This window comes from Bos mutus, chromosome 16 (genome assembly GCF_027580195.1).
Source record: "Bos mutus isolate GX-2022 chromosome 16, NWIPB_WYAK_1.1, whole genome shotgun sequence".
In the NCBI taxonomy this organism is placed as follows: Eukaryota; Metazoa; Chordata; class Mammalia; order Artiodactyla; family Bovidae; genus Bos; species Bos mutus.
In genome coordinates, this window is record NC_091632.1 from 1,510,723 (window position 1) to 1,536,437 (window position 25,715).

A 25,715-nucleotide genomic window follows, 5' to 3' on the forward strand; every position below is an offset into this window, starting at 1 on the left:
CTCACAGCTAGATACCTGATTGCTCATTCCAGCAGCCAACATTTACTGAGCACCTACTATGCGTCAGGCACGTGCTTTGTTTACATTATTTAATATCCCTGTGAGGCAGGTGGAGACACCGATTCACAGAGAAGTTAGCTCACTTGCTCGCGGCTAGAAAGTTGGATCAAAATCCACACTCAAGCAAGCTGATCTCAACGCTTCACTCTTAACCTCTCATGCATGAGTGTGTGTGTGCATCCGTGCATGTAAGTGCATGCACTTTGTAAACTACAAACTGCTGTACAAATATAGAGGAGTTATTATCAGGTCGAGCATAGTAGTATGAGCCAGGCTGGTGGGTACAGGAGATAGCGAAGGTTTGTGTCTGAGCATTAATCTAATTAAAGATGAACTGTATTTCAGAGGTAACTGGAAAAGTTATTTGGAGTATCCTGGGCTTCGACGCCCTCCATCAACACAAAGACTTGAAATTTGACTGAACGCTGTAGAGGTGTAAAAGACTCTTCCTGAGACTCCCAGCCTGGCATTTGTAAGACATCTGTCTTACCAATCCACAGAGACACCAGAATGGATGGGAGGGGGCCACCCTGTTGCCATGTGGGCTCAGCCTCCACAGCAACACCTCCCAGAGAAGGAGGCTTCTTTCCAAAGCAAGAGATCACTTACTGTGGGATGAAAGAAGCAACGTCTAATTACAAAGAGTCATTTATAGGCCATTAGCCTATAATGAATGGATGGATCCTGGCAATGATCATCAAGGAGGCTAATAACACAAAAGGGAAGACAACCAGACATTGTGTGTCTCCTGATAGATGTACACACCATAACCAAGAGAGTCTTGCCCCTCTAATGAATAGACTAAAGGAACCTGAGTGTGACCAAGCCCTAAATCTAAGTGTATGTACAGGAAACACAGGGACAGTGCGTGCACGTGTTCTAAGTCGCTTCAGTCGTGTCTGCCTCTTTGCGAACCTATGGACTGTGGCCCACCAGGCTCCAGGGACAGTGGAACATGGCAAATGACATGATGAGGATGCAGTCAGCCAAATTCAGAATATGCAGAACTCTATAAGACAAATGACCCAGTTTCTTCAGCAAAACATCATAAGAGAAAGACAAACATTACTTACAGTTGAGAGTGACTCTTGGCTATAGCAACCAACCACAGTGCATGGACTTATTTGGAGCCAAATTAAAAAAAAAAAAACTAGGAAATAAATTTCTGATAAGCAGGGAAATAAGAATACCAACTGGATATTTGATTATATTAAGGAAGTATTCATTTGTTTAGGTGTGATGATGATTTTTTCAGAGTTTCTATCTTTACAGATGAAGTGATAAGCTGTGTAGAATTCACTTCAAAATAATCAGAGGGTAGAAAGGACTGGGAGTGTACATAAAACAACATGGGCTGTGAGATGACTTAAAAACTCTGAGTGTATGAGGGCTACTACACTATTCTCTCTACTTTTGTGTATGTCTACAGCTTTCTACAAGAAAAAAGTTTTTTTAAGTGAAAATCAGACTCTCCATGGTCATCACTGTGGTAGTGCAATAATGTGTGTGTGTGTTAGTTGCTCAGTTGTGTCCGATTCTTTGCAACCCCAGGGACTGTAGGCCACCAGGCTCCTCTGTCCATGGAATTCTCCAGGCAAGAGTACTGGAGTGAGTAGCCCTTTCCCTTCTCCAGGGGATCTTCATGACCCCGGGACCAAACCCAGGTCTCCTGCGTTACAGGTGAATCCTTTACCATCTGAGCCGCCAGGGAAGCCCAGTGCAGTAATAAACTCCTCCAAACGGGCCAGGGCACTGGCTCTGGCCTCTGTTCCCCCACCCTTGAGAATGATGCAGAGAACCCCCAGACTGCTTTTCCCTTTCCAGTACTACCACTGCAGCACTTAGCACTTGCTACAGCAGATCCCCTCGGGCCTCTGACAGTGGTAGAGCCAACACTCTGTAGAGAAAGCAACTCTCCCAAGATCGTGCCCCAAGACAGCAATGGAGCCATACTCCAGCTCTGGAGGTAGAACGCCACACTCCAGCTTTCCCTCAGACCATCCTAGCTCAGAGCCGAAGACTAATAGCTCTCCCAGCCCCATCCTGAATTTAGCCTCTCACTACCCCGCAAAAGAGCCAGCATTCCCGCAAAGCAGCACCCACAGCCGCTGGATCAAACCCACGCTGCCTTTCCGCCTCCACTGGGAGGAAGCAGAGGAGGAAGGTGGAGGGAGGAGCGGGCAGCACAGGCCGCCGCGGAGCCCGGAGACCCAGTGTCCCCCAGCCCAGCCCGGGGACCCAGGCTGAGGCCAACCTCACCCTGGGCAAACAGCTGGCACCACCCAGGCGGGTCCTCCCCTGGCACTTCCTGGAGCTATGGCTCACAGAGCTCCTGGGAGGGGAGACAAGGCTGGGGAGAGGGCACGGAGAAGTTGTGGGGGGAGGGTGGGACAGTCTGGGGTATCTGCAGACGCCTCCAGAAGGGAGGACGAGGAGCAGTGAGCATCAGACCTGGGACATTCCAGAGCTCAGAGCTGCTGGGGAAGTAACTGAATCAAAGGGAGAGAAGAGAAAAGAGAGCAAAGGAGAGAGGAAACAGCAGTAGGAGGGAGGCCAGAGAGATGGGGTGGGGCCAGGCCGGACCAGGGGCCCACAGCCAGAACCAGGGCTCGGCCACCAGCCCAGCCACCCCGCAGCCCCAGCCTCGGCCCGAGCAGCCGTGCCCAGCCATGTGCTCAGAGGGGGCCCTTGCCTCGCTGGCTGCGCACAGGCGTGCAGGCGCCAGCTCCACGAACCTGGCCCCTCTGCCCTCGCCTACCTCCCGGCAGCTGCTCCGGAGAGACTGACGATCCACCTGCCTCCTGAGTGGGGAGGGCCAGGGCAGGCTCCACCCCGGGCCAAGGGGCAGATCCAGGCAGCCTGCCGGAGCCCGCCCTTTCGGGGCACATCGCTCAAGGGGACACGGGCTTAACCGAGCGCTCCTCCAAGGCGCCTGCTCCATATTCATGCCCACGCTGGGCGGTCACGGGATGACCGCCGCCCACCTCTCATGCTCACTGACCTTCAGGGGCCACAAGACCCAAAGTTACCTTGGAGCCACCCCTCAGGCCCTGAGGAAGTGGACCACGAGTCTCCCACTGAGCTTCAAGGGCCCTCACAAGTAACCCCAGAGGGAGTGCCGACTCTGAAGCTCAAATCCTGGCTCTGCCACTTGCTGGCTGAGACCTCAGGCAAGTCCCTGAACAGCGCCGAGTCTTCATTACAAAGTTATATGACCCTGGGGCTCAGCCTGCACCTGCAGAGAGATGGGAGCGTGCACGGAAGGATAAGGGCTGAGGATCCAAAGAGGAAGTGACGCTCTATAAATGCTAGGTATCACTACCATAAACAATGTTCTGGCCACACCTAGGAAGGAGGAGGCAGGTTTCTGTCAGGCTCTGCAATGCTGTCCCAAGAAAGCCTAAGGCAAACAACGCACCAAGCCAGAGAGTACCGAGGCTGGGTCTCAGCACCCTGTGCAGAAGAGCAGAGCCCCCAACCCCCACCCCACAAGCCCCATCAGAGGGAAAACGCAGACACAGCACAGTCAAGAGGGAAGGCCCAGGCGTGATCTGGGGTTTCTCTAGCCATCAGGCTTCAGCACTGAAAGCAGTGTGGCTCCGGAAGAGCAGGCAGTTCATACCCCAAGGGTTGCTTCTCCTTTACTTCTCCAGGGAGGAAGTTGTGGGCTGCAGGAATTTCCACGAGCAACTGGGGCTCCAAAGTTTTGTGCCTCTCCTAAGAATAATACTGTAAGTAATAATCTTTGACATTGACACATTGCATTTTATACACGTGGCCTGCTCCCCAGTCGCAGCTTCACAGAACCCAAAGGAGGAAGCCTTACATTGTCAGCCCTAGACCGCCACTGATTAAACAGCTAGGGCTCAGAGGGGAGAGAGAGTGATCCAAAGTTGCACATCTTAGGGGACTGCCCAGGAAACCCAGCTCTGCCTGTCAGCGTCCATTTCTGCCCCTCGGTCAGCCCAGGGCCTGGCCCTCAGGGGAAGGGCAGACACTAAACATGGAGGCCAGGTCCTGCTCGCTGGACAGGCCCCCAGTCCTAGTCTACAGCCGCTCTGGGGAGGGCTCCCGTGACGGGCTACCTCAACCAACCATTAGCAACCTAGAAGTCCAGATCAGGCAAGTTCAGGGGCCTCAGGGGATAAAGGCAGTTCAGGCAAGTTCAGGGTTTCACTGGCAATAAATTCCCTTAAAAATTTAAGAAATGTCCATTCATCATGCTCCTGGTCGACAACAAATTCTTACTCAGCTTATTCAAAATGACAAAGTCCCTCCGAGGTTGTGAGTTCTGAGAGGTCCAGCTTTGGACCATTTCTCCCCAGGTTTTGAATACAAATGGGCAAGAGTAATACAATGCTGACTGTGGCCATCGCAGAGGAAAATGAGAATCCCCCGTCTCCAGAACCTTCCCTGGGAGCAGGCTTCAGACAGGGTGGAGCAGGCAGTATGGACCAGACATGCTTCAGCCCAGGTGCCAGAAAAAGGTCCCATGAGGCAATCACGCATGTAAGTGGGGGAGTCAGACAGAGCATAGCTCCCCCATCTCAGAGAGAAGCCAAGTAGGGGAGGCAGTAAGGTGAGTTGGAAGGAAAGTTCCCTGTGCCTCCTGTTCAACAAAATCTTAAATCTTTGAGCTAAAATAAAGAGTCCATAAAAGACCCCGAGCCTCCAAACTTTTCTAATTATTCATAAAATATATTTGCACGTCCTGTAAACTCACCGTTGGATGAAGGCTCTGGGCCTCCTAGTCTAGATGAGACCACCTTGGAAAAGACAGAGATGCTTTCCTCCCAAGAGATTCTTTCATCTCCTTGGCCTCCCAAGGGTTAACCAACAGACCCGCCCCCCCCGCCCCTGGCCCCTCTTCCCAGCCAGGCTGGAACTGCAGGATGGCTGGGGCAGCTGGCAAGTGTTGGGGGGCTGTGGGGGGGATGTTTAGCTTGGCTTCAGCCCAACTCTGCAGACAACTTTACTCAACATATAGACACCCGGGCTGGGCCCCTTGGACCAAGCTCCTCCCTGCCTTCCCCACCGGAGACAGGCTCCAGAGAAGGCCCCTCTTAGGGGAGGAAGTAGGGAGGGGGCGGCTGTGTTTCAGGATTCTGGATCCCAAATGCATCTCTGAGGCGGCAGTGGCAGGGCAACTAGACTAAGGCAAGAAGACACTCAGAAAACGCTGGGCAGCCTCAGCTCTAGGGGTGGCAGTTCCAGAAAGATGGTGCCAGTGTTGACAAAGGCGACCTCAGAAGAAAGCTGGCAGATGAGGAGGCGGGTCACTCCCCGGCTTCCCCTTCCCTGCGTGGGCGGGCAGGTGCACGGAGGGGCCAGCCGCTCTCAGGCAGGCGCGGGGCCTGATGGCACCTGTGTGACGTGGACACAGCTGCGCCTCCTCCTCAGTCTCGCACAGCCCCGCCGCTGCTTGACACGGCCCTGTCACCTCACCTCAGTTACTCTCAGGGCCAGGAAACAACCCTGCTGGGTCCCTTTAAGAGGTGCCTCTAAGGTGCTCCAGGAGACGCTTCAGCCCTCCCCCGAGAGTTCACCCTTCCTGAGTCCTGCTGTTCTAACAAATGACAAGAACCAGAGCACAGGGCAAAATCTCCTACATGTGACGGTGTCCAGTGAAAACTTCTCAAGTTTCAGAGGAGCCTTCCAAGGGCTCCTGAACCTCATCTCCCAATCGGGTCCCACACGCCCTAACTCTCACCATAACCCTGACCTTCCTGCCTCCACTCACCAATTAAGACTTGGATTTCCAACCTCACCCTCTAAGCCCCTGAAATAACTCTCAGTTTGTCATTAGAAACTCCCATCACCAATCAATCTCCCCCATCCATGATGCGGTCTTTAAACTACAGACTATCCGTGACCCAGGAACCCACCTGAACTATGGACTCCCCGGTTCCATCATTCCATCGTTTCCATGCCCTGAAGGTGAAATACCTCTGAATCTGGTCTCCTCTACTTCTACTCCCACTACCGGCACTCTCCTCCCCTCTTCGAATGATAATTTAGTCATGCTCATAAACCTACAACGTATCTCCACTGACTGTAGGATAAAAGCTAAACGTCTTACCTCGAAACCCAGGGCCTTCTATAACCCAGCCCCAATTTGTCCAATATGATCTACTTCTACCCTACAACCAGAAGCATAGATTTCCTGTAAGTGTTACAAGTCATTGTGCCAGAGGAATTCTAGTGGAAGGAGAGACCACTTCTGTCTAAGGCCATCAGGTATGTGTGTGTGTGTGTGTGTGTGTGTGAAGCATTATTTAAAATTATGCACTGGACCAGCTTGTAACTGGTCTGCCCTCCTCCTCCTCACTCTCCCGCTCCACCCCAAGCACCACGGGTTTGTAAGCATGAAGGACACCCGTGTGGATGCAGGAAATGCCGTTTTGCACTGAACCATCTGTCAGACTCCAAGCATCCAGGAACAGAATTGGACTGTTTAGGAAGCCTTTGTGGATGGCGGAGTAGTTGATGGCACCACACAGAATCACACAAGCTAGCAACTGCCGATGATGAGCCTCCTGCGGGTGCTGGACCGAGTGATAAAGAGAGCAGGGTTGATCTGGAGAGGTCTCCTCTGCAGTTCCTGTGGGCGGTGTGCTAGCAGGGCTTCCATTTCCCCGCCGCCCCCCTTAGCCCTTAGCCCCACCAAATACCTAACATTGGGAGGGAAGAAGGACCTGAGGCAGGGAGGAAAGTTAAGTAATTCCCTTCTGTCTGGACTTCCAGCCTTTTCAGTTTGAACCTCTGGAGGGAAGGGGATGAAAAGAGTTAAGAAAAAATAATCCAACTTCTTCTGCCATCTGTGATTCTGGCAACTCAATGGTATATATGAGTGGCCAGGCAGGGGAGTGGGAGACCAAACTGAGCTGGGAATGAAGCGACAGAAGAGCGGGCCAGACCAGTGGACGCCTGGACGAGCCAGCTCCTCCCTTCCCAGGCAGAATCTCCAGCCAGAGAAGGCTGAGACCAGAGCCAAAGCAGTAAGAGGGAAGGGCATCAGGGAAGGAAAGACATAAATTATCGCGGTCCCCGGCTCTACCAAGGACCCCCCTTCACTGTGCTGCAGTCTCCTTTCAAGTTCATATAATTCACCCAGTGAAACACCACCACTGTGCGATTATCTTGAATGGCGTACTCGTATGTGGCGAGACAGAGAGAGAGCAAAAACTGGAACCGGGGCAGAGAGGCGAAGAGAACATGTGAGCAGGAGGATGAAGGGAAAGAAAGAAAACGAATGAGCTCTTGTCGGAATTAATTTTCAAAGACCAAACAAAAAACGATTACGGTGGGGAATCTGCAGGCTCGGTGCTCCAGGGGAAGCTGTGTTTACAAAGAAGGTGGGACGGTGCACAGCGGGAGAAAGTCCAGGGGAATGGCTCCCAAGTGCTTCAGGGCGAGGCGAGTAGTCACTGGGAAGCCTGTTCCAGAGCAGTTCTGTATGTGCTGGTGAACAGTGCAGGCACCCAAAGACGTTAGCAGGGCCGTGCCATCAGCTGCTCCGCTAGCCACAGAAGCATCCCCAGCATGCAGAGTGCCTGTCAAGCCCTTGCAAACATGAAGTCAGGTCCCAGTAGGCAATATGGAGTGAACGCCTACTCTATAACAAACACCGGATGTGTGGCATGTCTAGTTCATCCAAAACCACCCTATGAGGTAAGAGCTATCCTCCCCCTTTTATAGATAAATAAGGTTCTAAGAGGTTAAGTGTACGGGAGAGAAGATTTGCCCCACGTTCCCAAAGACCTAGGCTCTACAATTTTCTAACTCCACGACCCTAAGGCTGTCACCTGCACATATTATTTAACATTTCTGAACCTCAGCTTTACCATCTGTACAACTGAGATATCACTACATACTTTCCAGGTTTTTTAAAAATTAAATGACATAATTTATATAAAGCTCCATATAGCAAGTGTTCAATAGATCTTTCTCCTCTTCCCCCACCACCCTCCCATTAAGAGAACTTATTCATTTTTCCTGTGGTCATGTATGGATGTGAGAGTTGGACTATGAAGAAGGCTGAGCGCCGAAGAATTGATGCTTTTGAACTGTGGTGTTGGAGAAGACTCTTGAGAGTCCCTTGGACTGCAAGGAGATCCAACCAGTCCCTTCTGAAGGAGATCAGCCCTGGGATTTCTTTGGAGGGAATGATGCTAAAGCTGAAACTCCAGTACTTTTGGCCACCTCATGCGAAGAGTTGACTCATTGGAAAAGACTGATGCTGGGAGGGACTGGGGGCAAGAGGAGAAGGGGACGACAGAGGATGAGATGGCTGGATGGCATCACTGACTCGATGGACGTGAGTCTGAGTGAACTCCGGGAGTTGGTGATGGACAGGGAGGCCTGGCATGCTGTGATTCATGGGGTCGCAAACAGTCGGACACGACTGAGTGACTAATCTGATCTGATATGATCTGATTCATTCAACAGACAGTGGAGGGGTCATTGTCTGAAGTTGGGGATGGGATGGAATTTTGGAAGCTCTTTTTTCGTTCCAGGCACTTGGAGTAGGGTGTGGAGGTTAACAAGAAGAGAGGGACACAGTCCCTGCCTTTGAGTAGGAGTTTACAACCTAACAAGCCAAGCCCATAAATAACCAAGTGCTATGATGTGTGATAAGAACAGTGTGAGACAAGGCAGACAAAGATACAGAGCCTCGGGAGTTAAGAAAGGGAAGAGAAGAGGGACCAGGAAGAGAGATTTGATGGTTTTAGGGCCCGAGAGAGGCTCTGAGGGGAGATCACAGGACTCCTAAGACTGAAAAGAGGCAGGATTCAGAGCGGAAGCCAAGGGGCTCCATCTCTCACGTGGCCTCTCTGAAGGCAGAATGTAGCAGGAATCCATACACACTTTCCATCTCTAAGAACAGAGATCAGAGATGGCTGCAAATTGGGGGACAGAGTCTGCTCCTCTCCCCGTGCATTGGGTGGACCCACGATTTGGTTGGACCCACGGAATGTAACAGAAGTGATGTTGTATGACATCTGAGGTTACAGCATAAGAAGCCCTAAAGTTTCTGCTTGGGTCTCTTGAAATGCTCTGTCTGGAGTCACTCCCTCTGGGAACCAACTGCCACACCGAGGGGAGTCCAGGCCACGTGGAGAGGCCACGCACAGGTGCTCAAGTGGCCAGCTCCAGCCGAGCTCCCAGAGGACACTCATGCATGGCGCCACCTCGGCTGTCTGGCCCAGTGCAGCCTTCAGATGACCATAAGAAAGCCCAAGTAAGCACCTAGCTGAGCCCAGGAAACCCAGGGAAGCTGATGCGCTGAGCCACTGTGTTTTGGAGATGATCTAGCCTGCAGCAATTCTTGCCAGAGTACCAAGTCTCGTCTTCACTAGCCTGGGCTGTGACTAGGGGATTTGGAGCAAGAATCTTACTAGAAATGGATTAGAAAAGAGGTGAGAAGACGGAGCATCAGTATTGGGAGAGGGAGGTGAGGGAACAGGTTAAACTCTTCAGGAGCGTCCAGCTCGCCTCTCCCCTCAACTTTTCCCAACATGAAGCCAGATCAATATAACTCATAATTCAATTTACCCACTGGGAGAAAAAAATCAGTAACATACAAATGAATAACAGAGCTATTCATAACAGCAACAAACTGGAAACAACCCAGATTTCCAGTAATAAGAGAAAAGCAATACAATCATGGAGTAACATGACAGAATTATTGATGGCTATCTAAAATGAAAAATTTATGGACCATCATCATACCTGGAAGTGTTTAGATAAAATAATATTAAGCAAAAAAAAAAAATGCAGGGCATAGGACAAGAGCTGTACGCTAATTATAACTATGTAAAAATATTAACAAAGATCAGAAGGGCCCATGGAATAAAGCACATAGTTCGGTATTTACTCACCCTTGTTTTAGGAAGAGTTAATTAACTACTACTTTCTAAAAGGCACCAGTTCAACCTTACAAATCCTAAAAATAGGGTCATGACTGCATGGGAATTAGCAGATGATGTTTTGGAAGATGTCACCCAGGGGATGTGGGTAAAACCCGGAGGGGTCGGGGGATGGATGACAGGAACGGGGGGAGTGGGATGGGGCTTCGGCATCTCCTCAGCAGGGGAGCCAAATGTTAGGAAACAAACCCTCCATGTTTGCTGACACAGTGCAAGGAGAAGGCCTCCCACAAAAACCACCCATTATCCCATAATTATTGTCTCTCTTGTGCCTGCAATTAACGGCTGTCTGAGAGGCGGCTGCCGGGGTAAATAAATGTTCGCCTGCATTACAGTCAATCAGCCAGCTGAAGCGCCAATTACCAAGCCCACTGCAGAGACACTTCCCGTAGCCAGCAGTGGTACCCAGCGGTGACCACGGGGAGGAAGGGGATGGGACAAGATGACACAGATCTTGAGCACACTCATACCCCAGAAGCAGGGAAGGGACATTCAAAGGGACATCCTGAGCCGCAGGGCCGAGGCCAGTCTAGTCCCAAATGAGCCAGGCTAGGCAAGGAGGTTCTCTGACACCCCACCCCAGTGCCAAGTCAGAGGAGTATGCATGCATCCACGTGTTGCCAGCAAAGTCCCTGGGGGCTGCCCCAGGGGTAGCTTTTGGCCTATGGGAGCCCATGGAGGGGAAGGTTTGTAAGAGGAGGCCTCAGAGGGGCTGTCACCTTCTGAGTCACAGGGGCACAGAACCAGAGAACAAAGAGAGGAACCAGACAGGGAGCCATCTTGTCTGGCTGATGCTAAAACTGACCTCCACTGGCCTTTGACTATTTTTCTTAAGCAGCAAGCTCTGAAACACAGAAGCTAACGTCAGAGAAGTCAAAGATGATTCTACTGTCCAGAGAAGGGCAGAAGGGCAGATGGCTGATAGGGGGCACCCCAAGTCCTCTCCCAGAGGGTTGGGGAAGACAAGGGTACCCTGCAGTTCTGCATGACCTGCCCAGCACCAGCACCCTCTCTCCTACCACAGACCCGGCCGGTACTGCTCAGGCTGCGGGGGCAGAGGCCCCAGAAGATGACTGTCAAGCTGCCAGGGAGCCTCTGAGCTCAGAGCAGCAGATTGTGCAAGGACAGACATCTGGCCCAGGGGTTCTCAATCCGGCTTCACGTGAGAATTACCTAGAGAGCTTCTAAAAGTACTAATACCTGGGTACCACCACAGACTAACTGGATCAGGTCTCCGAGTGGGAGGGGAGGAGGCCTTCTTTAGTGCACCGGGGGATCCCGCTGACTCCCCCAGCTTCCTCCACGGCAGATGAAGAAGCAGGAGTCTGCCGTGGTAATACTTTGCGAAAGGTGACGAAAGCAGCAGGCAGCAGAAGCAGAGCTCAAGCCAGCTCATCTGACTGCAGAGGCGCAGCTCTTGTGCTCAGCAAGGCTGGCGGAACGAATGAATGAGCTCCACCGGGGTCTGGCCAGGATCCTGCTGTGTTCCACGGGTTCATCTACAATTTGCATAAAGACCCAGAAGGGGAGGCTACCAGATTTGCTCCTGACAAGGCCGAGAGGGAGGGCTAACACACGTAGGGCAGAATCAAGATTCCACACACTGAAACAGTGGCCTACCACTGACAAAAGGAAATCTATCAAACGTAAAACCCTACACTTATCATTTAAAAGATTCCCATTGTGCATATAATTCAAAGCTTTGAAAGATGCTCAAGAGCTTATCACTAATAAAATGGGAAAACTCAAATCCAATCTAGTTTTTTTTTTTTTTCAGGCATGAGAGTTTTATAAAAAACCCTATTATTGGCAGTCCAAGAAACAACAGGGCATGTGGACAGTTAGTGATCAAATATCCTAGAAATAGTTTTATGTTTGTCCCTAGGAGCCTTGTCAGTAAGACTGATTTTAGTAAGTCAGTGAGATCTTGGAAGATAGAATTCTCCCCGCCTCACCCTCATTCCTACTCCAAGTTGAATAATGCAGAGCAGTACCTCTCAAATTTTAATGTGACATTGTAGGGGCCGTTGTTAAATTTGGATTCTGATTCTGTAGATCAGGAGTGAAGCCTGAGACTCTATCTCTAACACATTCCCAAATGATGTAGAGGCTGCTTATAAAGAACAAAGGTTTAGAGGGTCTCAAAGCCTACCCGTGAAACCAGGCGCTCTGAATACGTCTGGGGCATTGGTGTCCCTTTCCCTATGGCTTGGGGACTCTGGGAAGTGCAGGAGCTGAATCCGGAGGTCAGGAAAGTCCAAAAGTGCCCGCTCAGCCCACCCGACAAGCAAGTGTGCACCAGATGAGCAGAGAAGAGTGAAAGAGACCCCTGAGAGAGGAGAGACGCATGGGGGTGAGGGCTTTTATTTCAGACCCGCGTGGGTCAAGGTATTTTCCAAGTAGAACACCAGATGTAGAGTAGTCTTACAAAGACGACCAGACGGCGCCACCGAGGGCTCATGCGCATTTGGAACCAACCGGAAGGGATGCTCGGGGCGCCCCTTGACGCCGACCTGCCCTCTAAAGCAGAGCACGTCTTTGATGTAGAAGATGGGAGAGCTCTAAACCTAGCAACTGTCCACGGGAAAATAACCTGAGGATTTCCGCACAATGAGCACAACTTAAACACCAGTGATTTTCAAACTGAGTCTGACCTAACAGAAAGAGACGGTCAAGCAGAGGGCATCGGAGTCCCACTGAACAGACCACAGCTGCAATGCTGTGTTCAATTCTAGACAATTTAAGAGAAGATAAAAAGCTTGCACTTGCACAGAGTAGCTTGCAGTTGCCAGGCCCTGTTCTAAGCCTTCTACATATGTTAATGCAGTTAGGTCTCTCAACCACCCCATGAGATAAGTACCATCATTATCCACACTTTACAGATGGATGAACACATTTACAGAGGTTTGAAGAGGCTGGGATTATAACCAGGTCACACAGCTGATGAGTAGTAGGAAGGTGCAAGCTCAGGCAGGTGAACCCTGCAGCCTATGTTTTCCCACCATGCCACACTCTCTTAACACTGGACTCTTGAAAACAAACGAGTGTTCTCAGCAAAGATGGTCAGGATGGCCAGGATGCTGAACTAGAACCAAAGAATGGATGGTAGAAGAAGGAAAGTTTGAGTTCAGTATCAAGGAAGGATGTGAGTTGAAGCTGTCCAACGACAGATGAAGCTGCTTCACAGAGCAGTGCTCCCAGTCACTGGGGGCTCAAGAGTGCTGGCTGGTCACACATCTAGGTGCTGCTATTTGGGAGGAAGGTTGGACCAAATGAAAGGCTGCTTCCAATGCTGAGATTCTAGGTCCCTCTCCTGTCTTGGTCTCTCCATCTGGAAAAATAGGCTCTGACATCCGAGCACAGTGTTTATAATGAGCTACATGTAGCCCAGACTTGCCCACAGATTCTGGTAGATGTGATGGAGAGAAAGTGACAGCTATGCCCACACTACAACTTGCCTAGGACGTCTGCAAACTGAGCCAAAGGAAAGATTGTGGGAAACATGCAAATGAGCTTCTGCTGACACATCCTTCCTCTGACCTGTTAACTCATAAGGTTCTTGTGGGAGTGATAAACTCTTCTAAACTGGCTGAAAATAGTTCACTGCTTCTCAAGGAGATATTAAGAATATAGACAGTCATCATTAAAAGTATAAAGGGGGTTCTGTGTTTCCTACCTAAGTTATGCTGTGGGCCAGCACTTTATCTACATTATCCGAGTACCCAAGAAGTGAGTGACAAAGCCGCACCTCCAAGAAGAAAGACAGAGAAAGACGGACAAAACACAGTCAAACGGCCCCCTGCAAATCCTTCAGCCAATGACTGGCTCTAAACCAGGAGGAGGAAAAATCATCTGAAATCTCAGCCCACAAAAGGACTTGGGTGGAGAGCAGCTGCATGTCTTACTCTCTTGCACACTGCCCCAACCCAAGCGCAGAGCACCCAGGGGAAGTGGGGGAAGCTATGCATCCTGTACCAACTATTTCAAGACAATGTGATTACTGCGAGGAGTCACAAATTCATCAAAAAGACATATGTGAAAGAAAATGTTTCAGAGCAACTTCTATTTCCAACTGGCTGCTTCAGCCAATGAAAGGACACTTTTAAAAATATAACTTAATAAGTACAAGTGTTGATGGCTTTGCCTTGGACAACACCAGATTTGAAGATGCTGGGCCTGATCAGGATGTTTTCCGTTTAAATTCAGGAAAGTCCTTTCTAGGGTCTAGACGCTAAGTTGCCATGCTCTGCCACTCTGCCTCCAGAACAGCTGACCAGAGGTAGCCCGTCAGAAGGCATCTGAGCCTGGTCCTGTCCATGCCAATCCAGGCTTCCTTCTCAGACCTCGGCCCCACGCCCTTCAAGGCTTCCCTCCACTGACAACCCTCTCTTCACTTCCCATCGCCACTGTGCCGAGGCCTCAGTTTCTCCCTCCTCTTCCTCTTTCTTCACGTGTTGGGACCTCCATCTCAGTCCCCAAGAACCCACGTGCACACTGCCCTGATACAACCTCACCCACAGCACAAGTCCTAGCGGGCGGATGGACGTGGCTGGCTTGACAAGCACAACCCTGAACTAGACGGCAGATCAACCAAGACCCCTCCTCCTCCCAGCTCTGCTCCCTGCGCCTGCAGTAGGGCCCCCGCACAGACCCTCCTTTCTACGCTGAGTCATTTGACCTTAAGAGCGGGATCAGAGGCACTGGGGAAAGTCAATGTGTGTTCTGCCTGAGCCCAGTTTGCTCTGTACCACCTTCCCTTCAGCTTGTCCAGGCAAAGTGATGACCCCTCTTTACTAATGAAGAATCTAGCATTTCTGAGATGATGCGCCGCTCATCCAGGACCGCGTTGACAAGTGGGCGAGATTGATGGTTTTCTGCCCCTTATGTGACCCAAGTTTGAATGCGTGCTTATTAGCCACAGAAGAGGAGATGATGGAGGCGGGGGTGAGGAGGGGAGACATCTCTTGCATCTCTCTCCACACTCACGTCTACACACACACACAGTAACTTCAATGACGGGGGTGCTGGGGAAGGGCAGAAACACATGGGAGCGGAGTACAGGGGAAACAAGGGAATGAGTTAAGCCCGCCCTGCCGGCTGCCACCAGAGGGCTAAGTTGGTTTAATGAGGACACTGGCTTCTGGATTCAGAGAAGGCCTGTACTGCTGAAGGAGGCTGTCTCCCCTGAAGGAGCCGCTGCCTGGTTAGACAATGCCTTCCTTCAGCACTGCATGGGCCAAGGGAGCTGTAAGGACCAACACTGCCCATGGTCCCTGATCCCCGCTGCAGCTCGGCTGTGCCGCCAAGGTTTCGCCTCAGCCTCTCTGACTCTCCCTCTACAGGATCTGAAGGGCTCCTGCGGCTGCACTTACACATGACCATGTGAGCAGCACATGCACACACCTTCGCTCCTCCAGAGAAGGCAGCATTTGCCAGCTGCCTTTCCCAAGGACGTAGGGTCTGGACACCCAGGGAGAGGCCAGTGGGGCAGCCCTGCGAGGCTGACCTGAGCCGTGACTATCGGGGGTGTCATAGCAAAGGGGAAGCAGACAGTTATGTCTCCCCTCCTCACTCCCACCTCCATCATCTCTTCTGTGGCTAATAAGCACGCATTCAAACTTGGGTCACATGAGGGGCAGAAAACCATCAATCTCGCCCACTTGTCAACGCGGTCCAGGATGAGTGTCCCATCATCTCAGAAATGCTAGATACTTCATAAGTAAAGTGAAAGAAGTCTGACTCTTTGTGACCCCATGAATGGTAGCCTACCAGGCTCCGCAGTCCACGGGATTTTCCAGGCAAGAATACTGGAGTGGGCTGACATTTCCTTCTCCAGGGGATCTTCCCAACCCAGGGATTGAACCCGGGTGTCCTGCATTGCAGACAGACGCTTTACCGTCTGAGCCACTAGAGGGGTGATCACGTCACCTGGACAAGATGAAGGGAAGACAGTACAGAGCAAATTGGGCACAGGCAGAACACACAGATGCAGAGAGAAAGGGTACCTACAAGACAGACATCCATCCAGCTCCCGTGTGAATCGGTTCCTCTGCGAGCACTGAACAGTCTCCTCATTTGACCCCAAAGCACTGATTCTCCTTACCGGAACCCCACCCTCTCTCAGCCTCGGACACACACCCAACCCGAGCCCCAGCAGAATTCCTAGGCACCGCCCACTGCGCTGGCCCCAAGCCCTGAGCCCAAGGTCCTGGCTGCGAGCAGCTGGGACAGGACACTCCTCACATTGGCTGCGGAGTCGCAGGCCAGACGCCTGAGGACCAGGGCAGGGGCCCGAGGCTGGTGCGCCCTCTCACAGCTGCAGCCCCCCGGCCTCCCCTCCACACTGAGGAGGGAATGCACCCAAAGGCCTGGCGGGCAGCGCCTCGCTCCGCTGTTTGCAAAGGGCAAGGTCCACTGGAGGACGGCCTGCGCCCCGGTGAGCCCCGGGCGGAAACGCAGGCCCTGAGAGGAGACAGGGTGCAAACGGACGCTCCTCCACGGCTCGGGTTCCTACTCTGCTCCTGACCTTGGACCTGTCACAGGCACTCCCAGGGGTCCGTCCTCTGGGGGCCATCGCTCCTCAGCCCCGGGGGCCCAGCAGGGCCTACTCTGCGGTTACTCTGCACCTGGCCGCCCTGGGCTGACTTTCATGTCCTTCATCACGCTGGAAATGGATGGTTAAAAACTGGCTTTCCCAGGCCTGGATTAAGGCTTTCCTGTCAGAAAATCTCCCAGGAGCCTGTGCTGGGAGGGAGCCCCAGGACCCTGACAGGCTCAGACCCAGGAGAGCTCGCTGCGGGGCAGCTTCAGTGCAGCCGGGCCCAGCCCTCATCTCTCCTTCCCCTTCTCCTCACAGACGCAAGGGAGCACCAGACGGCTTCAGACTCAACTTCACAGAGCAAGGGAGCACCCAGACCACTGCAGGCTCAGCCTCACAGACACAGAGGGAGCACCCAGACCGCTGCAGGCTCAGCCTCACAGATGCAGAGGGAGCACCCAGACCGCTACAGGCTCAGCCTCATAGACACAGAGGGAGCACCCAGACCGCTGCAGGCTCAGCCTCACAGACACAGAGGGAGCACCCAGACCGCTACAGGCTCAGCCTCATAGACATAGAGGGAGCACCCAGACCACTTCAGGCTCAGCCTCACAGACGCAGAGGGAGCACCCAGACTGCTTCAGCCTCAGCCTCACACAGAGGGAGCACCCAGACCGCTGCAGGCTCAGCCTCACAGACGCAGAGGGAGCACCCAGACTGCTTCAGGCTCAGCCTCAGCTTTCATAGCCCCCTCGGCCCCCAGCAGACGTCAGGGACTGAGGCCTGGGTTCAGCCCCAGGCCCTCATTTGGGATCTTTGGAGCCTCACCTCTGTTTAGAAGAGGAATCCTCTTGTAGCAAGAATGAAAATAGGCAACAAATTCAGCACACACAGGGGTACTATAAACCTGAGCCACACAGACCCCCTTTTAAGCCTTGGCTCTGTGACCCTGCGCCAACCATATGCCTTTTAATCTGTGACCCTGGGCAAGTCATGTGACCTCAGAGCCTCTGTTACCTCACACACTTCAATCATGAAGAGCCAACCAGACAACCCCACACATGGAAGGTGGAAGGAGCTTTAGCTCAGGGTCTCTCTCAATGTTTCTCAAACCACAGGTGGGTGTGAAATCAATCTGAAGGGTCAAAATATCTTTTTTTTTTTAAATAAAATAGACCAGACTAGACTCAAAAGCGACATGAAGTATGCATGACACAGGGTATCACACACCTTTGCTGGGTTGTGATGGAAAATGTATTTCTGCTGGCGGCAAAAATTTCAGTTAGATTCTACTTTGAAAACTTTCTTGCAGATGTTCCCGACTGTATACCTTTGCTTCCTGCCCTCAGGAGACTGGGACGGTAAACTCCCTGAGGCTGAGAGACAGGTCTTAAGTTCCCAAGAATTCCAAACCTCCCATCTCCTTCCCCCATTATGCTGGGCCCAGAGCAGGGTGGGCCTCCAATACAGGCTGCTCACGGGCTGGAAAGCGTCCACCAAACAGAAAATCAGCGAGAAAGATGAGGGAACCATCACCGGCAGACTGGGCACCATTCCAGTGGCCCTGAAGGTCTGCGCTAACATTTCATGGATGAGGAAACTGGGGTTCAGAGAGGATAGCACCGTTGGGGTGGTGCGACCGGGATGGGGACATGGACCCCTCTCTGGACCTCCCTGCTTTGTCATGGCCTGAGAGAGCTCCTGCGCTGCCCAATCAAACCTTCGAGGATCCTGCGTTGCTCAAGATGACTCGCGCCAGAACACACACACACAGGGCAGGAGACAACACAGCATCCTTTCCTACCTGCCTTTCTCTGGATTTCCCCATCCCACGAGGGAGAGACGTGGGCTATGCTGGGGGCATCTGGGATGTGTCTTCCTCTTGGTCCCACCCTTGTCCTTCTCTGCCTCTTTTGAGGCTGATTTCCCCCAGCTCACCATCCCCCTCCCCCAATACCAGCTAACTGGTTACCAGGGCAACCCAGCTGGGAGGCCGCCAGTTACCACGGCAACCCAGCATGGCCGCCAGGCTGCTTTGCTTAGGAAGGTCAGGGGACCAGCCGGGAGACAGAGCCACTGGGATGTTGCCTGCAGGAACGGCCCCTACGTGCCTGAGGGAATTAAGTTCCTGCTGTCAGAGGGTTGCCTCTCGGTTTCCCATGAAGCAGGCTCTCCCAGCTTGGGACAGGAGCTGTAGCAAACCTCAGCAATTCACTCAAGCCTGGTAGCCTCCACACTTTTCAACAGAATTCTGATCACCGCACCTTGAGGAACGTTTCTCAGAATGTGCTGGCTATTGCCCAGTCTTGCCCTGGACCCCCTCATCCCCCCTTCCTTTCTGAGCAAATCTGGGAGTCAGCATGCATGCAGTGGTGTCAGCATGCAGATGTAGTCTCTCCATGAAATATGTTGCTAATAATAACAAGGAAGAGCTACTATTTTCCCCGACTTACTTTGGACCAAGCATGTTCTAGGTACCTTGCCTGAAGTCTCTCTGTTGATCCAGATAACAAATTAGTTATCCGTACTTTGTAGACACAGCAACTGAGATTTGGAGAAGGAACCTGTTCAAGGTCACACAGGTATTAACTAGCAGAGCTAAAATGAAGCTGTAAAATCAGTTTCTGAAATTCCTTGAGACCCTGGCTAGTGCCTCTCCTCCACCAACTAAGTATGTGGCCTGGCTTTAAGAAAACATTTTTAACATTTATTAAAAGATTATTTGGAGCCAGACGTTTTACTCATGTTATTTTACTTCATTTCATCCTCACCTCCATGAAGGATGTTTTAGTCTCCCCCACACAATAGCTTGGGAAACCGAGCCCCAAGGACGTTAAGCGACTTCCCCAAACTGAGGAGACCAGGTTCAGGCCCCTCCTCAGGAGTCCTTTCCTGACCCCCCAGGGAGAGAGTCTTTCTTGGCCACAAACAAACACAATACATGTCTCTCTCATACACAGGTGTCATATCATACACATGTATCTCTAACGCATATGTCTCATATCATATATCATTGCACACGTCTGCTCCCTTCCTAGACCACGAATTTTAAAATTCATTTTCACAACCTAGTATCTGGCCCATAATAAGCACACAATAAATATTTGCTGAAAGAAAGCAGGGGGGCCAAGATTCCAATCATGTTCATTGACCCAATTCCACGCTCCCTCTACCACATTACCCTGTCTCACTCATCCGGTCATGAAGCAGGTGTCAAACAACTGCTATGTGCCTGACTCTGTGCAGAACTTCACAAAAACAAGCAAGACCAGCTCCAGCCGTGAAGCAGCCCAGTGGAGTGGAGTAGGCGGCATGGCTGAGGAGGACAGGAAGTAAATGCCCCCTGCCAACTGCCATTGAAGGCTTTCTCATAACTGTTTCCCTATGCTATCCCTTGGGCCACACTTCTTCCCATCCAAATCTTTATATATCCAACCAAGAGTTGGACCATAAGGAAGGCTGAGCACCAACGAATTGATGCTTTTGAACTGTGGTGTTGGAGAAGACTCTGAGAGCCCCTGGGACTGCAAGGAGATCCAACCAGTCCATCCTAAAGGAAATCAGTCCTGAATATTCACTGGAAGGACTGGTGCTGAAGCTGAAGTTACAATGCTCTGGCCACCTGATGCGAAGAGCCAACTCATTAGAAAAGACCCTGATGCTGGGAAAGATTGAAGGCAGGAGGAGAAGGGGATGACAGAGGACCAGAGGGTTGAATGGCATCACCGACTCAATGGACAGAGTTTGAGCAAGCTCTGGAAGATGGTGAAGGACAGGGAAGCCTGGCGTGCTGCAGTCTATGGGGTCGCAAAGAGTCAGACACGACTGAGCAACAAAAATATGTATGGAGCATTTGTTATATGTCAATGCCTTCAAATCACCCGTGGTTTGGGGGGAGTGAACAAGATACAAAGACAATGGAATCAAGAATCAAGAAAACAGCAAGAGAAGAGACAGATGGGTCCAGGAACTAGTGTCCAGGGACGCTGGGATCATTTGTTTAATTCTAAAGAACTTTCACATTTGACGTGATAAAGTAATTTCATATTGCTTCACATTCACACCCACCTCCTATGTTAACTCATTTGAACCTCAGTGATGCAAGCAGGGCAAATAATTATTATTCCCATTTTAGAGATGGGGAAACTGAGGTTCAGAAGGGGAAGAACATTGAATTAGAAGGAAGGAACCTGGATTCTAGACCCCACTTGTGAGTCCAACAAATCTATGTTTCCATCAGAACACTCCCAACCCACCATCCCACCTCACCTAAAGCAGATTTTCCTTCCCTGCTGTGATCCCTTCAATTCCCCAGCTAGCAGCTGCAGTTTTAGGAGAGACAAGCAGACTGGCCTGCAATCTGTGGAGAGACCATTGATACTAATGAGGATCTAGGAACCAAGTAAAATCAGGAAAAATGACCTCACCACTAGAGGTTAGGTTGAATTTAACAAGCTAATTGCAAGCATTAGGCTAATTAAAAGCGAATTGGCACCTGCAATTATAGACTCAAGTTCTCAGGTAATGATGAGCCAGACTGAGCGGACATGGTGATGTCAGTTAGGGAGGGGCCTTGCCTTCCCTGTGGAAGAGGGGGTGGTCCCAGGCCCTACAGGAGGGACGTCTCAGCATCCATCCATATTTGTCAGATCAGTGTTGACTTGCCCATCCCTGAATCCTGTGTTCATACAATAAGGACCAAGCCTTTACAGAGATTAAGTGACCTGGAAGGATCTGATGTCACCCTGGATACCATCTGCCTTGCAGCGTGTGAGGGGCTGGGCAGCTGCAGCAGGGACTCCAGCGGAATGTCCTGCTAGCAGAAGACACTAGCGGAGCCGATTTCTCTTGTCCAAGCGCCTGCCAGAAGGAGTCACAGAAGCGTGACACTCCCGGGGTGGCCCTGGGAGTGGGGGGCGGCTGCCTCCCCGAGCTCTGTGCTGGGGAGACCAAGCCTGGGGGGAGGCAGCAGAGCCTGAGGGGGTGGGCGGTGTCACCGGAGGCGTCTGCTCCCAAGTGCCTGGGGGACTTGGGGGACTCGGGGCGGGGAGGGAAAGCATGACACTGGCTTCTGTGTTTCTCGTGCAAATCGACACTTGTAAGATAATAAAAACATACTGTCACTTACTCTGCTTAGCATGATTCTATGCACTTTACATATGTGACCTCATTTATCTTCACAAAACGTCTGTGAGATAAGGTACATTATTATCTTCAGTTTACAGATGGAGAAACTGGGGTACAGAGAGACTAAGTTGCGGTCAAGCTCACGTCCCTGCTAAGTGGCAGGACCCAGAGTCGGCCTTCGTTTGGCCCCGTAACTGCAATCTTGACAACTGCACTAAATTATCTTTTAAGAAAAGCCAAAGACTTGAACAAACAAATGATAACAGACGACCCTTCACACTTTAAATTTTTAGAATTTTAAATTTTAAAACTAATAGACAAACGTTCATCCACCTCAAGAAACAATGAATTGAAACTGAAAAAAGTCAGAATAGTCAATGCTGATGCTCATGCCACAAAATACATTCTTATACACAGCTGCTGGGAATGTAAATTAGTAGTTTCTAACAATGAATTGGCAAAATATGTCAACCTATTTTAAAACATAGGAATTCCACTTCTAGAAATGTAACCTAAGGAAAAAAGCTATTGATATGTACAAAGATTCAGATATTTATATGTTCACTGTAGCATTATTTATAAAAGTGAAAAGCTGGAAACACATAGTTTAACATCGGGGCCAGTTAAACAAATAAATGGAGTAGGTCTATAAGGAAATACCAGTCACTAAAATTGATATTGTAAAAGAATACTTAATGACATGGAGAAATGCTTTTTATTTAAGTGACAAAAATATATACTTGGTCAATTTTTAACAGTATATATGTGTATTTTGGTAATAAATATAGTCATATGTCTGTTCACAAAATATATATATGCCAAAATATTCAAATTATATATTAAATCTCTGAGAGAATTACACTTAATTTTAATGTTTTCTTTATGGGTTACCCTACATTCTTAATGACTATGTATTAGTTTTATACTCACAGAATAGTAATTTTTTCTTAACGTATAGCCTCTATCACATTAATTCTATGTCTTAGCATTCATCCTAAGAAAATAATCCAAAATACAGAAAAATCCCTACGCAAAAAAATGATCATGCTGTGTTAGTTGTAAAAAGAAAATAAGGGTAACCACCTAAGTGTCCAACACAAATACGATTACATAAACTACATCATGTGCAAAGGCTATTATGCACTATTTTAATATGAAGAAAACCATCTTTATCACTCTTGGAAAGAGAGCTGATTTGTTCTGTGCTGCTTCGAAGAATCAAAACCAAAGGGTGGAACTGAGAAGTGGGCACGTTTTGATTCAGGACAGAAGAATGTTCTGACCGTGGAGCAGGCTGCCTGGAGAGTCAATGAGCCCCGGTCACTGGGACTATCCAGGCGAGGGTAGGACCCAGATGCGCCCCTCAAGGAGGCTGCAGAGGGTTCGTCTGCGTTTGGAAGGCGTCTGGAGCCGTGGGTGCTGAGCAGGAGCCCACCTGGACTGTGACTGCCAAGAAGAGGGTCCCACTCAGCCTGCCCTCAACGTGCTTCCTCTCTGCTCACCATTTATTCTGAATGTTTCCCAAATGTGCTCTTTCCTCTCTAAACACGTGGGTTTTTTTTTTAAACTGTTGGAGACTGGCCTCCCAGTCATCTCACTGACGGGCTGATGTCCATGCCGCCTCCTCCCCAAGCAGGACTCTCTGCCGCAGCTGAGGTGCCTCTCAGCGACCTCTCCCCCCACTGCAAGCCTCCCCCTCCTGAGGCCCCCCTGGGGGTCCAGGCTCAGTGTGGCAGCCTCAGGGGACCCACGGCAGGCCCGGAAGGAAGAGGCAGGACCCGGGCTCAGGCCATCAGGCGAGGTGTCAGCCCGTTCTCGGGGCTGCCTGCTCACTGACTTCCTCGGTAATTAAGTCATTTACACCATGCAGGAAGAACCCAACTGAATAATCCAGGCAGACACGTTAAAAGTAATTATCTGTGTAATGTGTCCTGCACCATCACCTTCCTGTGAAGAAGGAAAAGAAGATGAACCAGGGGCAAAAAAGGCCCCCATTGTCTCGAGCCTGTGCAGCGCCCCCAGGATTAATTACACAGCCGCTAACACGTTTAGCACCTCGCCTCTGATTGGAAACCCAAGGACTCTTAATAATTCATATCTGCAGCCCAGTACTCTGCGCCCTGCTGAGGACACAGGGAGCCCTTGTTTTCTGCCAGGCAAGCCCCGGGGCAGTGCCAGGCTCGCCCCCCAGCCGCCCCACCTGGCGATGGCTCCAGTCCCCCACCACAGTCTGCTCTGCCAGGGAGGCAGAGCCAGTGGGTAGAGGGGCGGGCCTTCCTGGTGGGAGCCCACGGGAGCCCCCAGCTCCCGGGCCCCCCAGGGGGGGTCTGGAATCCAGATCTGGGAGAGTCCTAGACAGGTGCCTGCCATGCACCCAAGGCTGTCTGGACAGCAGGCTCAGGCAGAGCTGTTCCACCAGGGCTCGCGGCCCTACCTGCAGGAAACCCTCAGGGGAGCCAGACCGAGGGCAAAGGCCCTACAGGGACCCAGGAGGAACAGCCAGGCTCTGAAGGCAGGGACCCTCTCTGACTCTGTGCCCGTCCTGCTCCCACCACCTTCCCCCAGCTCAGCACTGACCCGGCCCTGCGCCCCGGGGCTGGCTCCCTCCTGGCTGTCCCGCCTCTGGCCTTCCAAGGGTCCAGGCTGCAGCCCCCACTCCTTCCCCTGTGCCTGCGTTAAAGAAGGAGAATCTCCCAGAGCCTCTCCTCCTTTCCCGTCCAACTCTCCCCTGGCCCCCCGCTCATCACCCTACTCTGCCATTTCGCCAACCTGTGCTCAGAACCCCACACAATATACCCAAGACTCTGGGGGCTGCAGCCTGGCCCTCTCCATGATAAACCCATCCCCCGATGCCCACGCAGCAGGCTCCAGCTCTCTCAGGGGCTCCCCACTGAATCTGAGAACCCAGAGGTCAGATGCCCCCAAGGAATTAAAGAGCTCAGCGGCTGTAAGCCCCAACCTCTAACCCATAAAATATATACCCGACCCCCCCACGCTGAGGGAGGTGGGTCCCTGGGGCTGACCTGAGCCTGAGCCCCCAAACCCCACCTCTCCTTCCTGCTGGTCTTCAACCCACTCCTCTGGCAAGATTAGAGGCAGGGTGGGGCTGGCCTCTCTGCTCGAGCCAGACTGGGGCCCCGGCTGGACCCCAGGAAGCTGGCAGCCCCAAGGCTGGCCTCACACAGGCGATCTGGTTCAAATGTAATAAATTCAGACAACATGAGCCTTCACCGGGGGTTTTGGAGGTGGCGGTGGGGGCACAGACAGGGATAAAATTAGCATTCTCAGCATCCACGATCCTGAAGCATCGCTGCCAAGAATGAGGGACAGGGAAGGCAGTGGCACCGCATTGCCAGCAGCCCAGACTCACACGGTGGGCAGGCGGCTGCCAGCCCCGACCAGAGCCCAAGCTCCCCGCTCCCCGCCAGCCCACATGATGCGTCAAAAGACTCACCGGCTGCTGAGGTGCAAGCCCCACGCCGAAAAGCTATACCTCTCCGAGCCCCCAGGCAGCCCTCCCCCCAGCTCAGGCCAGCTGGGGTCCTCCTCCCCGCCCCCGGGGCCCCCTTCCGAGGTGCAGGGCTCGGGTCTGGTCTGGTCTAATCAGTCATCTCTCCGGCTGACAGGTCCCTGGCGTGGGGAGAGGATGCTGCTGCGGGGACTGCAGGATCCAGCATCTTTCCCAGGCAGAAGCAGCTGGGCATGCTCCATCGGCTCCCAGGGGATTTCAGGGCCACGTGATGCTCCCTCCCCAAGCTGTCACTTAGGATCAGGAGTAAATAGTCCCTGGAAAGGTTTAACTCCATCCACCCCAGTGACGAGCTGTTAAGCACCCGTGCTGCTAGTCTGGGTGAGAACAGAGCTCCTCAGCACAGGCTTCCTGGCCATCCACCGCAGGGCCGAGGCTGCCCCCCAAAGGGCAACTGGGCCGCCATCCATGTAAGCTGCATTCTGCAGTCCTCCCACCAGAGTGCAGGGAGCCAGAGCTGGCCAGGGTCTGGCATCTAGGGCCTCCCCGGGCCTGCCTGTGGTTGCCTGCGTCTCCATGGCTGTCCACCCGA

General features: G+C 51.7%; 1 protein-coding gene across 10 annotated transcripts in view; it reads right to left on the reverse strand.

Moving 5' to 3' along the window:
- PLEKHA6 (pleckstrin homology domain containing A6) overlaps positions 1 to 25,715 on the reverse strand; it is a 138,971-nt gene that overhangs the window by 96,154 nt on the left and 17,102 nt on the right. The window contains exon 1 of one of the 10 annotated variants that reach the window (XM_070384545.1): positions 25,109 to 25,131. The exons of the other annotated variants lie outside the window; for them this stretch is intronic. The gene's annotated coding sequence lies outside the window, so the exon portion shown is untranslated. Of the gene's footprint in view, positions 1 to 25,108; positions 25,132 to 25,715 lie in introns of those variants that run through there. 10 annotated transcript variants of the gene reach the window in all.